This window comes from Agelaius phoeniceus, chromosome 7 (genome assembly GCF_051311805.1).
Source record: "Agelaius phoeniceus isolate bAgePho1 chromosome 7, bAgePho1.hap1, whole genome shotgun sequence".
In the NCBI taxonomy this organism is placed as follows: Eukaryota; Metazoa; Chordata; class Aves; order Passeriformes; family Icteridae; genus Agelaius; species Agelaius phoeniceus.
In genome coordinates, this window is record NC_135271.1 from 9,360,156 (window position 1) to 9,374,284 (window position 14,129).

Here is a 14,129-nt window from a genome sequence, read left to right on the forward strand (position 1 = left end):
GCTTTATCCAAACCACTGCCAAATTATTTTGTATCTGCTCGATTCTATTTGATTGCATGATTTCATATAAAATTGCTGCTCAATTAAAATTGCTGCTCAATTCTAATGTTGGTTTAATAAATTAGACATATAGGGACCTCATTCATAACAACAGCCCACCTCAGTCACCTACCCGTTGGGACTGTGCTTTCTACTGAGCCAGTCCTTCCAGAAAAGCAGCTTTAAACACACCTCTAAGAAGGCACTGATCCAGATAAAGCACATCCATTCCCCTCTGCCCAGGGCCAGTCCCCTGTACATCTGGCAGCCTGCAAAATCTAACACCCCCTCAGGCTCCAACACATTGTTCCAGCCCAAAGCATAAAGGCAATTTGTTTTGTTAAAGCTGAAGTCATTCCTGCAGGTCCTCGGCCTTCCAAGGCAAACGCTGCCACTCCGGAGGGAATCCTGTGACCCTGAGCATTTGATGGTGACCACACCAAAGCAAGAGGTGGCTCCTTCAGCAGGAGAATGGCACATGGCAATGCTGTGCCTTTGTGCCCCCAGCCTTCCCCCCATTGTTTCAGCAATGGCAGCTACACTTAGGCAGCTTCAGCAGAGCTTATTTGTGGTGGCTGAGTGCAGATCAGGACTCCCAGCCCACCTCTAACAGCAGCTTGCAATGACAACAGGACCTGCACACTGAGGTCTTTTGCTGGAGGCAAGCCTGTCACAAGCACACACCCGCTTCAAACTTCCCATCAAACAGAAAGGAGAAGAGCAGGAAAAGGCTACCTTTGGACCAGTCTTCCCCAGCTCTACACATGGGCCAATTCTGGGTAGAAAACTCCCGCCAGTGCTGGCCTTCTTCTTCATGTTGAGAAACTTCTCCCACAGGAACTTAGAGGGAAGCAGCTGAAAGGCAAAAATAAACCAGCTAGAGCCTCAGAGGTGGGCTTGTTCACAAAGGCTTTTCTTGAACAAGTGGCACTGGTGAACAATTTGTGGTCACATTGTCCAGGACAGTCCTGGAAGCCCTGGAAGTTGCTTGCTGAAATACTCAGCACCAATAAATTAACAATACAGAGTGATATACACATACTCCAACCACATGGCTCTGTCCCATCAGATTCTCCGTGATTGCATGTGACATGGTTGGGGATTTCTGCTCTTTGGGCATTTCTTTCCTCTTTAGGTTCATTGGATTGAGGCAGTGACCTTTTCAAAGAAGGGGGACGAGCTCTCAGAACTGCCCTGACTCCATCCCTGTACAGCACTGAGAACTCACAGCAAGGAGATATCACTGCTGGCTGAGTCCAAGAGAGACAAGAAAGGAACGTTGCACCAAGAGTGAGGAGCACAGGAATGTGTCCAAGTTGTAGTTCTCTCTGGTAATTAGCATTTGTTTTCTCTCTCTGGCCTCACAGACCCCTGCAGAGAAGAAAACAGAGGGATCTCCTGGACAGAGCCTCAGCACTGGGGCATCTTCAGTCAAGTGAGCTCCAGACACCAAGGGAGGTTTTTGACCCTGGCTCCAGGGAGCAGGTAAGAACTGTACAGCCCTCAAGATTCCTACCAATCCAGAGCTTTCAAGAGAAGCCAACTCCTTTGGGAGAGATACCATCAACACATGGTAAACCAAAATCAGGGGACAATTCCCAGCACAGGAAGATTTCCACCATCCTGCAGAACAAAGGTGTGATGGTGTTCACAGGGGTCTTAGGATGAGGGAAGAGACGAGGATCTGACTCCATGGTTCAGCAGGCTTGATTTATTATTTTGTGATATATAATTTATTAAAACTACACTAAAAGAATAGAAGAAAGGATTTCATCAGAAGGCTAGCTAAGAATAGAAGAGGAAGGAATGATAACAAAGGCTTCTGGCCTGGACTCTCTGTCTGAGCCAGCTGGGCTGTGATTGGCCATTAATTACAAACATCCAACATGGGCCAATCAAAGATCCACCTGTTGCATTCCACGGCAGCAGATAATCATTGTTTACATTTTGTTCCTGAGGCTTCTCAGCTTCTCAGGAGGAAAAATCCTAAGGAAAGGATTTTTCATAAAAGATATCTGGGACACAAAGGTGCTGAGACATTTTCTTCTGGACGTGCTGCAGCAGATAACTTGCTTTGCTGTACACTGTGTCTGCAGGGCTGGATCCGTGCCCACACAGGAGCTGAGAGAGAACAGCTGCTTTGGAAGCTCTTCCAGCTGGGACCAGCCCTGTCTCACAGGGCTTTGGGCAGAGTTTGAGCTTCCCCCCCAACATGCTCAGGTGCCCAAGGGCAGCTTGGTCTTGACACCAGCAGGGGGCTATTTACAAATCACAAACGGGACAGGGCTGCTGTGGAACTGCCTTGAGCTGTTTTATTTTCCAGCATCACTCTCATTACATGGTTATGACAATGGGAAGATGCCAGCAGCTCACATCCCAGGCAGCAGACCAAGAACTTAATGTTACAACTTCCTTTATAAGTTTCTTGACCAATCACACAAAGCAAAAGCACATTGACAGTAGTTCTATCCAACCACTATAAGCACACGTACCTTTGGTTCAAACAATGCTTGCTTATTTTGAATACAATACCTGCTTGTAAGCCTTAAAGCACAATGCACAGAGCTCCCTTATTAAGCCTTAACCCTCCTAATATCTTGCTAGATAAACTTTTCTGTGGCTTAGGCAGTTATTCTAGAGAAGCGTTAATACACAGACCGTTGTTCTATTTGTCCTTGCTTTTCTACTTTTTAAATAATTTTTCTGCTGGCCTATCTCATGGCAGCTGCTTAGCTCTAATCACAGTTCTACTGTATCTGAGGCTGCCTTTTGCAGCTTTCCCAAAACCCACTGCTTTTGTAGATTCCCACAGTTCCCCCTCTCTGTTCACCTCAAAAGAAACCTTCATAATTGTGTCGTTTATTACTTGCGTTTCGTAGCCTTACTATAATATTTCTGCTTATTACCTACTTAAAGCATTTTCTTGCTTGCGCTAAAGCAGGGGCAGGGAGAGCAGGGACACCAGGGCAGTTTGCAGCCTTAACACAGCCCACTGGGTACTTACAGTGAAGGATGTCAGTCTTTCTCTGGACAAAAGACGAGGTGTCGAGGTCTTCTTTGGGAATCCAGAAGCCATTTTGAAGGCAGGATCTCCCAGATGAGTGACAATGCCTCAACAAAATTGGAAGAAGCAACAATGGAACTCTGAAAATCCAGAACCCAATTCATGGCAGATTCAAGGCATATACTGGTGCTAAAAATCTTGTATGATTTGAAAGTAGCTAAGTGCTTGTTTGGTCTAAGTAGCTAGTATATTAGGCCTCTAGTTGGACTTTATTTGAACTATAGGGCTGCCTTGTGCAATTCAAAGATGGATCATACTGAAACCTGGAGCTAAAAATCTGAACATTAAGAATTGTTAGAACAGACAAAGCTGCAGCCTAAAGATTACTTTAAAATAGCTGGAGTGGATATCCTCTTCTTTTTGCTAAAGCACCCCTGCTCTCTCAGCTGCTCCTCACAGGACTTGGGAGAGACTGGAATGTTATGGCTAATGGCTTAAAAGTTGTTATAAAGGACTTTCTGCCCATTGGGACAAAACTGTATAAAGAGGCTGCGACCACCCAAGCCCACCCTTCCCTGAAAATGCCTCTGGACTGGAACTTGGCACTGTGTGTTAAGCTGCCGAAGGGAACTTGAGACAAGACAAAGGTGACACTATTGTCCCATTAGCTCAGGGCTGGGGAGGAGTAAACAAGGCTGCAGAGAAAAACCTATCCACAACAAAGCCAAACCCAGCAGCTGTCCTGAAAATCAGCTCTGTCTGGCTTCAAGGTGGGCAAGTCACAGCCACAGACTCGTCTGCTGAGGCCAGGTTTGCACACAAACCTCCCATCAAAGACCTCCACAGTGCCCCCAGACCCATTCCTGAGGCCTTGCACCAGACGACTGCAGGGCACGCAAAGTAACACAACAGATCTGAAAATCCAGAAGCCAATTGATGGCAGACAAAGGACAGACAGATGCTAAAGATTTTCTATTATTTGAAAGTAGCAATAGACAGAGTCCAACTTGCCCCACCCCAGGGAGGCAGCTGGGAGGTCCCACCTTGCCCAAATCTGCAGGAATCCATTGGAGTCTTACGTTTTGGGAGACCTCACCACAGAGAAGACCAGAAGAGGATTTGATGGTATGCCAATGGGATCCATGGAATGGTGATGTTTTTCACTTCATCTGTCTCTGTCACTCTCCTTCTTCCCCTTCTTCCCAACCCCCCATCCCCCCCCCCCCGCCACCCCCCCGCTTCTTTTTCTTTTCCTTTCTCTCTCTCTTCCTCACATTTACTGTTACATAAAATCCAGACTATTGATTTTGGCATATGGTCTCATTTGCCCCTCAATTCACAGGCCTCTCCCTAATAATTGTAATAACCAGATGATAACAACCCACTGAAACTTGATGAAACTTGAACAGACCTCTTTCACCTTTAAGCAGTTTAAGCAACCACTATACAAGAAAAAAAGTATAGACCAGTACATTTAGAAAATGTTGCATTCCTTCAGTGCAAAAAAAAAAAAGCACAATCAGTAGAGCATATATTGTTCATCCACTCAGCTGTGCATTGTGGTGGTGTTCCCAGGGGTCTTAGGATGAGGGAAGAGATGAGGATCTGACTCTTGATTTATTATTTTATGATATATATTCTATTAAAATTATACTAAAAGAATAGAAGAAAGGATTTCATCAGAAGGCTAGCTAAGAATAGAAAAAGAAAGAATGAATAACAAAAGTTTGTGTCTCAGACAGAGAGTCCAAGCCAGCTGACTGTGAGTGGCCATTAATTAGAAACAACTCTAGGAGACCACTCACAGATGCACCTGTTGCATTCCACAGCAGCAGATAACCATTGTTTACATTTTGTTCCTGAGGTCTCTCAGCTTCTCAGGAGAAAAAACCCCAAGGAAAGGATTTTTCATAAAACGTGACAGTGCAGACCACTGAACTGCTGCACCAGAAGACGGGCATTATCCCATTATCCTGTATTTCCCTTTGGCATTCTCTCTCAGAGTGCAGATGAGACAAAACCAAAAAGTTCAACTTGAGTCAATCTTTACCTCCAAAGGAAATTCAGGAACTTTCTGCAGAGGCCAATGCTCTGCACGCTGATGAACTCCTTGCAGAGGCCAATGCTCTGCACGCTCAGGAACTTTGCAGAGGCCAATGCTCCGCGAACAATTCCCCTGGCGAATCGCCCAGTGAAGCCACCTCTAGGAGCCCAGGCTGCGCACAAGCAGCCAGGGCCGCGTTCTCAGGCAACTGAGGCCGCGCCGCTGTCACAGACGCTGCCGCCGCCTTCGTGGTTTCCAGGCAGCCGCGGAACCCGGCAGCCGCCGCCCTTTCCCGGATCCTGCCCCTCCCGGCCCCGCACGCCCCCCAAGATGCTGCCGGGGCTCGGGGGCTTCGTCTGCCCGGGCTGGGGCTCGGCCTCCCCTGCGGGACAAGGTGAGGGGGGTCCCCGGGGGTCGTGTCCCCCCGGGAGCGTGTGTGAGTCCCCCATGTCCCCCCCAAGCCGGGGTCACCCCCTTTTCTCTGCCCAGAGCTCCTGAGCCAGCTCCTGCTGCCCCCTGGGAGGGGCTTTGCGGAGCCCCCCGGGGACCCCCTTGAATGCCCATTCCTGGCCACTGGGACCCTTCGCATGTCCTTCCCCAGTTCCAGGACCCCTGCACCCCCTTATCCTGCCCCGACACCCCCTGCACCCCCTTTCCCGGGTATCCTCCTCTCTCAGCCCCTGGATCCCCCGTTTCCATGAGCCCGGGGACCCCCGGACCCCATTCCCGGCCAGCCCGGGGCACCTCAGCCCCAGGCCTTCCTTGGCCCGGCGAGCGGTGACGTCACTGCAGACTCGGGCCGCCATTGGCAAAGAGCAGCAAAGAGCGGCGCCAATGGCGGGGCCGGAGGCAGCTCGGGGGCCGTGAAGAGCCTTGAGCTGTGAGGGGCCCTGAGGGGCCATGAGGGGCCGTGAGGTGTCACTCTTGCGCCCAGAATGACACAGGAACAGGCAGGAGGCAGTATTGCAGAAAGATTAAAAGAAGGTTTAATTCAAGAGAACCGTGCGGTTTTTATAGAGTGATACGATATATTCTGTTTGATTGGCTCGTTAACAAAAACACATTCTTTAGACACCGTCCTTGAGAAGAAGAGAAAGACGGAGTAGAAGAACACCACCTGCAGATTGTTTATACTGAAGTTCTCACATTCTTACAACTTGCTAATAATTCTCACCAGCTGCTGTGAGAAACACTTGCTGTTTCTCTCTCTCTGTGCCATGGCATCCACAGTGAGGGGCTGTGAGGGGTCTTGGGCAACTGTGAGGGAGCCATGAGGGGCCTGTGAGGGACCATGGGGAACTGTGTGGTGTTATCTTTTTATACTAAAAACTACGTGTACACTATTTACAATAACTTCTCAATACTTATCACCTATGTTAGACAGTGAGTTTTTACTCTAATCTAAAAATGCCAACATCACTTAAAAGATGGAGGAAGAGGGGAAGGAAGGAAGGCAGGAAGGCAGGAAGGCAGGAAGGCAGGAAGGAAGGAAGGAAGGAAGGAAGGAAGGAAGGAAGGGTGATAAATGAATTCACTGGATTCAAGGATCATACAATTATAAATTTATTATTATTATTATTATGCAAGCAAGAATAAGCAAAGTTCAGCGCTGGGCGGCCGGGAGTCTCCGCTCCTCTAGGCTTGCACCATTCCTATCCCCAAAGTCCACCTTTTATTGCCTTTTTCTCCCGGGTCCAGGGATGACATGGTCTGTCTTTGGCGCTTGCTCGTTCAGTTGCTAGGGGGTCTTTTTCTGCCTTCTGGTGGTCGTGGGATGAAGGCTCCAAGTCTTCCTCTTTGAACCGCTGAGTGAACTTTTCCTTCTAAGGCATACCTATACAGTGGAATTTTCAGAACACTATACGATTCCTGCAAGCCTAAGCAATTCTTGTGAGTTTAGGGATTGTTATTACAGCTCTCCTCTGTGACCTCTTAGGTGAACTTTTCTTTACCATGGAATTCCCAAAGCACTATACGATTCCTGCAAGCCAAGCAACCATATGTGAACCATATGTGGCTATACATTTAAAATCAAGCGTTTTTAGCTATTTAGTTATTGCTTTGATATTGTATAATTATTATTCTATTGATTAAATTAATGAACAAACATATTGCTACTTATTACAATCCCGCATTTGTTTTTTACCAATTTTTTTCATTAAATCTTTTTAGTTCCTTCCTAGGTAACGTTAACTCAGTTTCCTCATCAGTTAAGCTATGTGCACTAATTTTAGATGCTAATTTCCTTAGCTTTTTCATAATATTCCAATTCATAATGAATAGAACTTCTGACAAAATAAAACCAAGGACAATCAGAATCAAAACAACAACAATGGGATGGCATATACTGTTTAGGACACCTGTGGTAGTAGGAGACCACCTGAACAGGGTATTCCACCACCTGTGCTCGCCATCTTGCTTTACCCTCTCTATAACCCGGTGTATTTTTCCTACATCATGATGAACAGTCACTAGGGTTTTCTGTCCGCTTTCCTTGATTCTCTCGAGGATTTGGATCAGGTCTTGATGGAGCATCAGTTGTCTCACTAGAGTGAAGTTCATCCCAATCGGAGTGGGCATTAGCTTGTGAAGCAGTGTGTAGTTGGATTGTAATAGGTGGTGAGAGGTGACTTTAGCTTCATAAGTGATATCACACCCTGTAATCTTAGTGAAGTTACAAGCACAGAAGTTTGAGTGATTCTTTGTATCCACCACAATATCATCTACAAGCACAGAATCACAAATAGTTCTAAAACACGCACATCCATTGCCTATGTATATAAGAACTGTTTTAGAAGTCTCGTTAGGACGAATCTCAAAATGACAAATGTCTTGCTCCGTGTCTAAACAGATATCTTGAGCTATAATTCCATTGCCTTCACAGATGAACCCCAGTTGTTCTCGGATAATGCAAGATTCCAAATCAACACTTTGCCATTTGTCATCAAACTGACGGGCCCATCCCCTATGTTCTATAGGATAGAGGACAGCTCCATCATGGTTTATTCCTTATGCAATACCAGGAAAAACTAGATGTACAGAGGCATTGTGTATGGTCAAGACAAAAGCAGTAGCTGTATTTGAAATAGCATTCTAGGTAAAATTTACCAGATTCCACCGGGATTGGAATTCTCTTTCAAAATCGTTGGCATTGTCCCAGATTATTTTCCGAATTTCTGTGGGGAAAGTGCCTTCCTCGTCCTCTCTTATAATCGAGGCAGAAACTGACTGCATCCACACTTGTGCTTGGATACAGCTGAGGGCTAAGGAAACATTATTTGGTGCAGCACTGAGTGCATCAATCACCAATTTGTGATCGTTCACATTTACTCTTTCCCACTTTGGCAAAATGTTTGACAGCATCCACTGGTGTGTCCCCAAGGCTAACAGAGATGACTTCAGTGGTTGCTGTAATTTGGACAGATCTCTAGTCGTAGCAGCCAATTTGTTCATTAGTACTTCCGAATCAATGCTATTCAGGATTCCCAATGCTGTACCTAGAACACCGGTCACATCTCTAAGTTTCCTTGGTTTAAAAGAGCTGCGTTTCCGCAGCCAAATGCTCCAGCCTTCAAAGGATGTTTGCAAAAACGGAGAACAAGCTGGCTGGATGTCTGAAACATTGGTCTGCATCAGCAGTTCGACCTGTTTGAGAGACTATGCTGGATTGAATAATATTTGTTGTTGACCAGTTTTCCTGATTATATAAGGTCCAATTTTGAAAATTTTTGGGGTGAGTATAACTGGTGGTACAGATGGAGTGATGATATTATGAGGTTCAGCAGTGGTAGAGTGCGTTTTAGTATCTATTATAAATTTAAAAGAAAGGCCCTGTGTATCTTTCGACCAGAGACAGACTACCTCTGCAGTGTGAGTTAATGTGAAGTTTTGCCAGCACTCTCGTGTGATTGGGTGTGCACAATCTGCTATTTGTTTATCCTCCTGACCCATGGAAACACTGATTGCAATCACATTAGTATAGTCAGACCCATTAACCATTCGACATCCAATATTAATTTGTTCTCCCACTACTCCTTGAAGCTGCCAGGTTTTCTGCTTCTTCCATTCGAGTCTAGCGTACGGCAGACTGTCATGCAGTACTAATGTTAGTAAACTTAAACCTGTGGTATTCCCCATAGATCCAGTAGATTGCAAAAAGGCCTGAGACCAGTCAGGGGTCAGGGTCCCTTTATTTAGGGGCATCATGTTCCCTTTGTAAAGCTGATGAGGGTTTCCCCAGGCAGCCGGGAGGCTCAGGGTTATAATAATTAAAGTAGCTTGCCAAGCAGGGCAGGGTCCTAGCAACAAATTTCTTTCTCCTTTTGTACTCATATCTCCTTTAACTGGGGCTTTCCTGTGCTCTGTTCCTGTTCCTGTGCTCCGTTCCTCTCCCCCACTACTCCTTACCTCTCTGCCTCGCCTGCCAGCCCGGGTGCGTCGCTCTGCAGGGATCATTATCTTCTCGGCAGCAGGGGTAGTCTTCAGGGGTGCATTATTTGGGCTATCTCCTTAACTCCTGCCCCACTCCTAAGGGCAGGCTGTCAGGCCTCCAGGCAAAGGGTCTCCTGTAAAGGATTTCTTTGATTTTATGACAGACTCTCTGCCGTCCCTAGCGAGCTTTACAGGGTCTGAGTCCCACACCTACTTAGGGTCCACCCTCTGCCTTTTTATTCCCTTTCTCCTGTCTTCCTAGAGTTACGTCGTTCTTCCCTACGTTCTCTACGTTTTTGTTGTTTATAGACTCGGGAATAGTGATGAATCGTGCTATTCCACTCGTCAGGCCTCACTTGCCACCCCAGAGGAACGTGGATTCCCTTCTTACACAAGGTAGTTAATATGACTGTCTAGTTTTGGCGTGTGATCCTATGCAATTGGTGTTGGAATTCCCATGCCAGGGCCCAATCTCTTCTCTCTTCTAGATTTTCAACTAGTGACACTGCTTCTCTGTCAGGGATCTCCCGCTCTCCAGGGATCCTTATAAATTCTCTTAAGGCCCTTAATGGATTTGCTCTTCTCCAATCCCAATCACAAGTAAGACACCATGTGCTCCCCACCAAATGTGACTGGAGAATCCACCATTTGTCTTTACAGCCCCGCAAAAGATTTTTACCCATGCCTGACAAGAAGATTCCTGACATTTAAGACACTCGGTGTAATTGAATAATTCTCGCCTCACTTCAGCCACTACTGAAAGAGCAAGCGTCAGTTCATTCCAGGTTTTCCACGGCAGAGGGCACTTGAACTCCTGTTCCAGTTCCTGTAGGGGTTTTCTTACCAAGAGTCTCAATCGGTACAGTTCTCTGTCCCCTAATTCAGTCATTCACGTTCCCAGTTGGCGCAGGTCCCTGTGCCTTCCGAAGGGTTGGCCGTAGATCTCCAGGGCGACTGGTCACCTCCCAAGGGGTGTCTGCAGGGATGGGTCCTTTCACTCGACTGGCATGTGTCCAGCCTTTTTCAGCAGTTGGGATGGCTGTTTCTGTGGTAAACAGGACAACATAGGGACCTTCCCAGTGGGGTGTTAGGGATGTCTCTTTCCAAGTCTTAATTAGGACCCTATCTCCGGGTTTAAGCTTATGCATTATTATATCCAAAGGGGGTCTTTGTACCAATAGCCCTTTTCGTCTTAATTCCTCCCTCCGTTTCATTAACTGTTGTATGTAACCCTGAATTTGACTATCTTGGATGCAAGGATGGTTCCCCAGAAGTTCTAAGTCGTAAGGCATTCCATAAAGCATTTCAAAAGAAGAGATTCCCACATCCGTCCTAGGTTGGGTTCTAATGTTTAGCAATGCCATGGGTAAACATCTGACCCAAGACATTTTCGTTTCTACCATGAGCGTGGTGAGTTGCTTCTTGATTTCTCCATTTGCCCTTTCCACCCTCCCTGAGCTCTGAGGGTGCCAAGGGGTGTGATATTGCCATTTAGTGCCTAAGGCCCTGGTTACCTCTCTCAGTACTTTGTTTGCAAAATGGGGACCTCTATCAGAGTCTAATATTTCTACTAGTCCATACCTAGGGATTATTTCTTCCAGCAGGGTTTTAATCACCACATTTGCAGTAGCCTGCGATGTAGAATATGCTTCTACAAAGTGGGTTAGATGATCTACCAGTACCAATAAGTACTTGTATCTCCCTACTTTCGGTAGCTCGGTGAAATCTATTTGTACATGTGAAAAAGGTCGGTGTGCTAATTCCCTTCCTCCTGGAATCCTTTCTCGGGCCTGATGTCTGTTAACTCTTTGGCATGTTATACATCCCCTAACTACTTGTTTTGCTATATGGTAAATTCCTATACACATATACTTAATAGTAAACTGATCTACTAAGGCTTGGGTTCCCCAATGAGTCTGGTCATGCAGCTGCTGCACTATTCTTGGGCCATAGATTTTGGCAGTACCTCCCTATCGTCTGGCAATTTTCGAATACCCCCATTCTCTTTTATTCCCATTTTGTCTAATTTCTCCTTTTCCTGGGCTGTAAAGCTCAGGACTCAAACTTTCTCATCATCTCGCGTTCTCCTTATCCCCTGATCCTGGAATTTTCTGAGAGCAGCTTCCTTTGCCTCTCTGTCTGCTGTGTTGTTTCCTCTGATCAAATGGGAGAGACCCTTTTGATGTCCTTTAACATGTACTATTGCTGTTTTCTTTGGGCCTCTTAAAGCTTGTAGTACCTGAGTAATTAGTTCCTGATGTATTAATTCTCTTCCTCGGGAGTTTATTAACCCTCTTTCTTCCCAAATTTTCCCAAAGGTATGTACCACTCCAAAGGCATATTTTGAGTCTGTGTAGATGGTCCCAACCTTAGCTTCCAAGAATTTTAGAGCCCGCAATACTGCATACAGCTCACAGGCCTGGGCTGACCAACTAGTACTCAAAGGTGCAGATTCAATTATTTCCAAATTTTTACCTCCTACAATCACATATCCAGAGATCCGCTTTCCCTCAACAACTCTAGAGGACCCATCCACAAATAACTTTTCTCCCTCTTCCAGTTCTTCCTCTTCGAGGTCCGGCCTAATTTTTGCTTGTTTTTCTATGCTATGTAGGCAGTCATGAGTTAAATCCTCCTGTGGATCTCCAAACAAGAATTCAGCGGGGTTTTGCAGAGAGGTGGTTTCAAGTATCAACCGAGGGGATGACAGTAAAATGCCCTCGTATTTCAAAAGTCTTGAGTCTGTTATCCATTTTTCTGCCTTTTGTTGCAATACTGCCCCTATGTTATGGGGGGTAAAGACTTTCAGTTCTCCTCCATAGGTAATTTTGAGAGCTTCTTCCACTAAGAGGGCTGTTGCCACTATAATCTGCAAACATGTTGGCCATCCTCTACTTACGGGGTCTAGTATTTTAGAAATAAATGCTACTGGTTTTCGACTGCCGGCCCAGTCCTGAGCCAATACCCCAAATGCTACTCCTGCCTCAGTGTTAACAAACAAATAAAAGGGTCTCCTAACATCTGGGAGGCTTAGCACCGGGGCATTAGCCAATTCCTCTTTTAATTGCTCTGATGATTCATCATCCTTCTCAGTCCTTTTCATCAAACCTTCAGCAGCTAGTTTTTCATACAAAAATTTTACTTTACCACGAAAGTTTTCAATCCATTGTCTGCAGTATCTTACAAGACCCAACAGCTGCCTGATTTGTCTCGTATTTCTTGGGGGAGGAAGGGAGAGGATTCCCTTAACCCTCCCTGGGTCTAGTGTTTTAGTTCCTTTACTAAGTCAGTGTCCTAGGTACTTCACTTCTTCTTCTACGAATTGCAATTTACTTTTGGACACCTTCAGCCCCTGGATGCTTAAAAAGTTCAGAAGCTTAATGCTTTCTTCTCTAACTGATTCCTCCCTTTTTCCAGCAATTAAAAGGTCATCTACATATTGAACAATGGTTATTCCTTGGTTTGGGGTATAGGATTTCATTATTTGCTCTAGTGCCTGCCCAAACAAATTCGGGGATTCTGTGAATCCCTGTGGTGTCGCAGACATCTTTAATGAAAAATCCTTTCTTAGGATTTTTCCTTGTGAGAAGCTGCAGTTTTCAGCAACCAAAGTAAACAATGGTTATCTGCTGCTGTGGAATGCAACAGGTGATTGGTCTCCTGTGGGTGTTTGGATTTCTTGACCACTCATGGCAGAGCTGGCTCTTGCTCTGTCTGAGACACAGATCTTTGTTATTCATTCCTTTTCTATTCTTAGCTTAGCTAGCTGCTGAAGAAACCTTTCCTTTCTATTGCTTTTTAGTATAGTCTAATGTAACATATATCATAAAATAATAAATCAAGCCTTCTGATCATGGAGTCAACGTTCTCGTCTCTTCTTCACCCTGAAAACCCTTGTGACACCAGTCACACTGTGGGAGCACTGTCTACCTTAGTTGTTGCTTTTGGTGGGTATCGGGATCTTCCCATTCAAATGCAAAATAATCTCTACATTCTTCTTTCAAGGGGCACGCCCAAAAGGCGTCTTTCAAATCTATAACACTATACCAGTGATCATCTGGTTTCAATTGACTGAGCAATGTGTGGGGGTTTGCTACTACAGGGAACCAGGCAATGCTTCTCTTATTTATTTCCTTTAGATCATGTACTAATCGGTATTTTCCGTCTGGTTTCTTTACAGGTTAAGATGGGGGTGTTGAAGGGAGACATGCAAGGTTCCAAGAGCCCTTGTTGTATTAACCGTTCTACCTCTGGTTTTAGTCCCCTTCGCCCCTCATCTGACATGGGATATTGTTTTATCCTTACTGGGATTTCTGGGCTTTGAATGTTGACTGTGAAGGGCTCTATATTCAATCTTCCTGCTGTATCAGGGGTATACCAGACTTCTGGGTTGATTTTCTCTTCGTCAGTGACCCGTAAGGGGCACAACCTGACTTTCAGCTGTTTTTCTTCAATATTTATGTTTATCCCTAATTCCACCATTAAATCTCTTCCTAATAAATTGTAATCAGCTTCAGGGACCAGCAGCAGTGATCCTACCCCTATTTTCTTCTCGGATTCTATTAAAACATCTTTAATTACAGGAACCTTGAAGGGTTCTCCTTTTGCCCC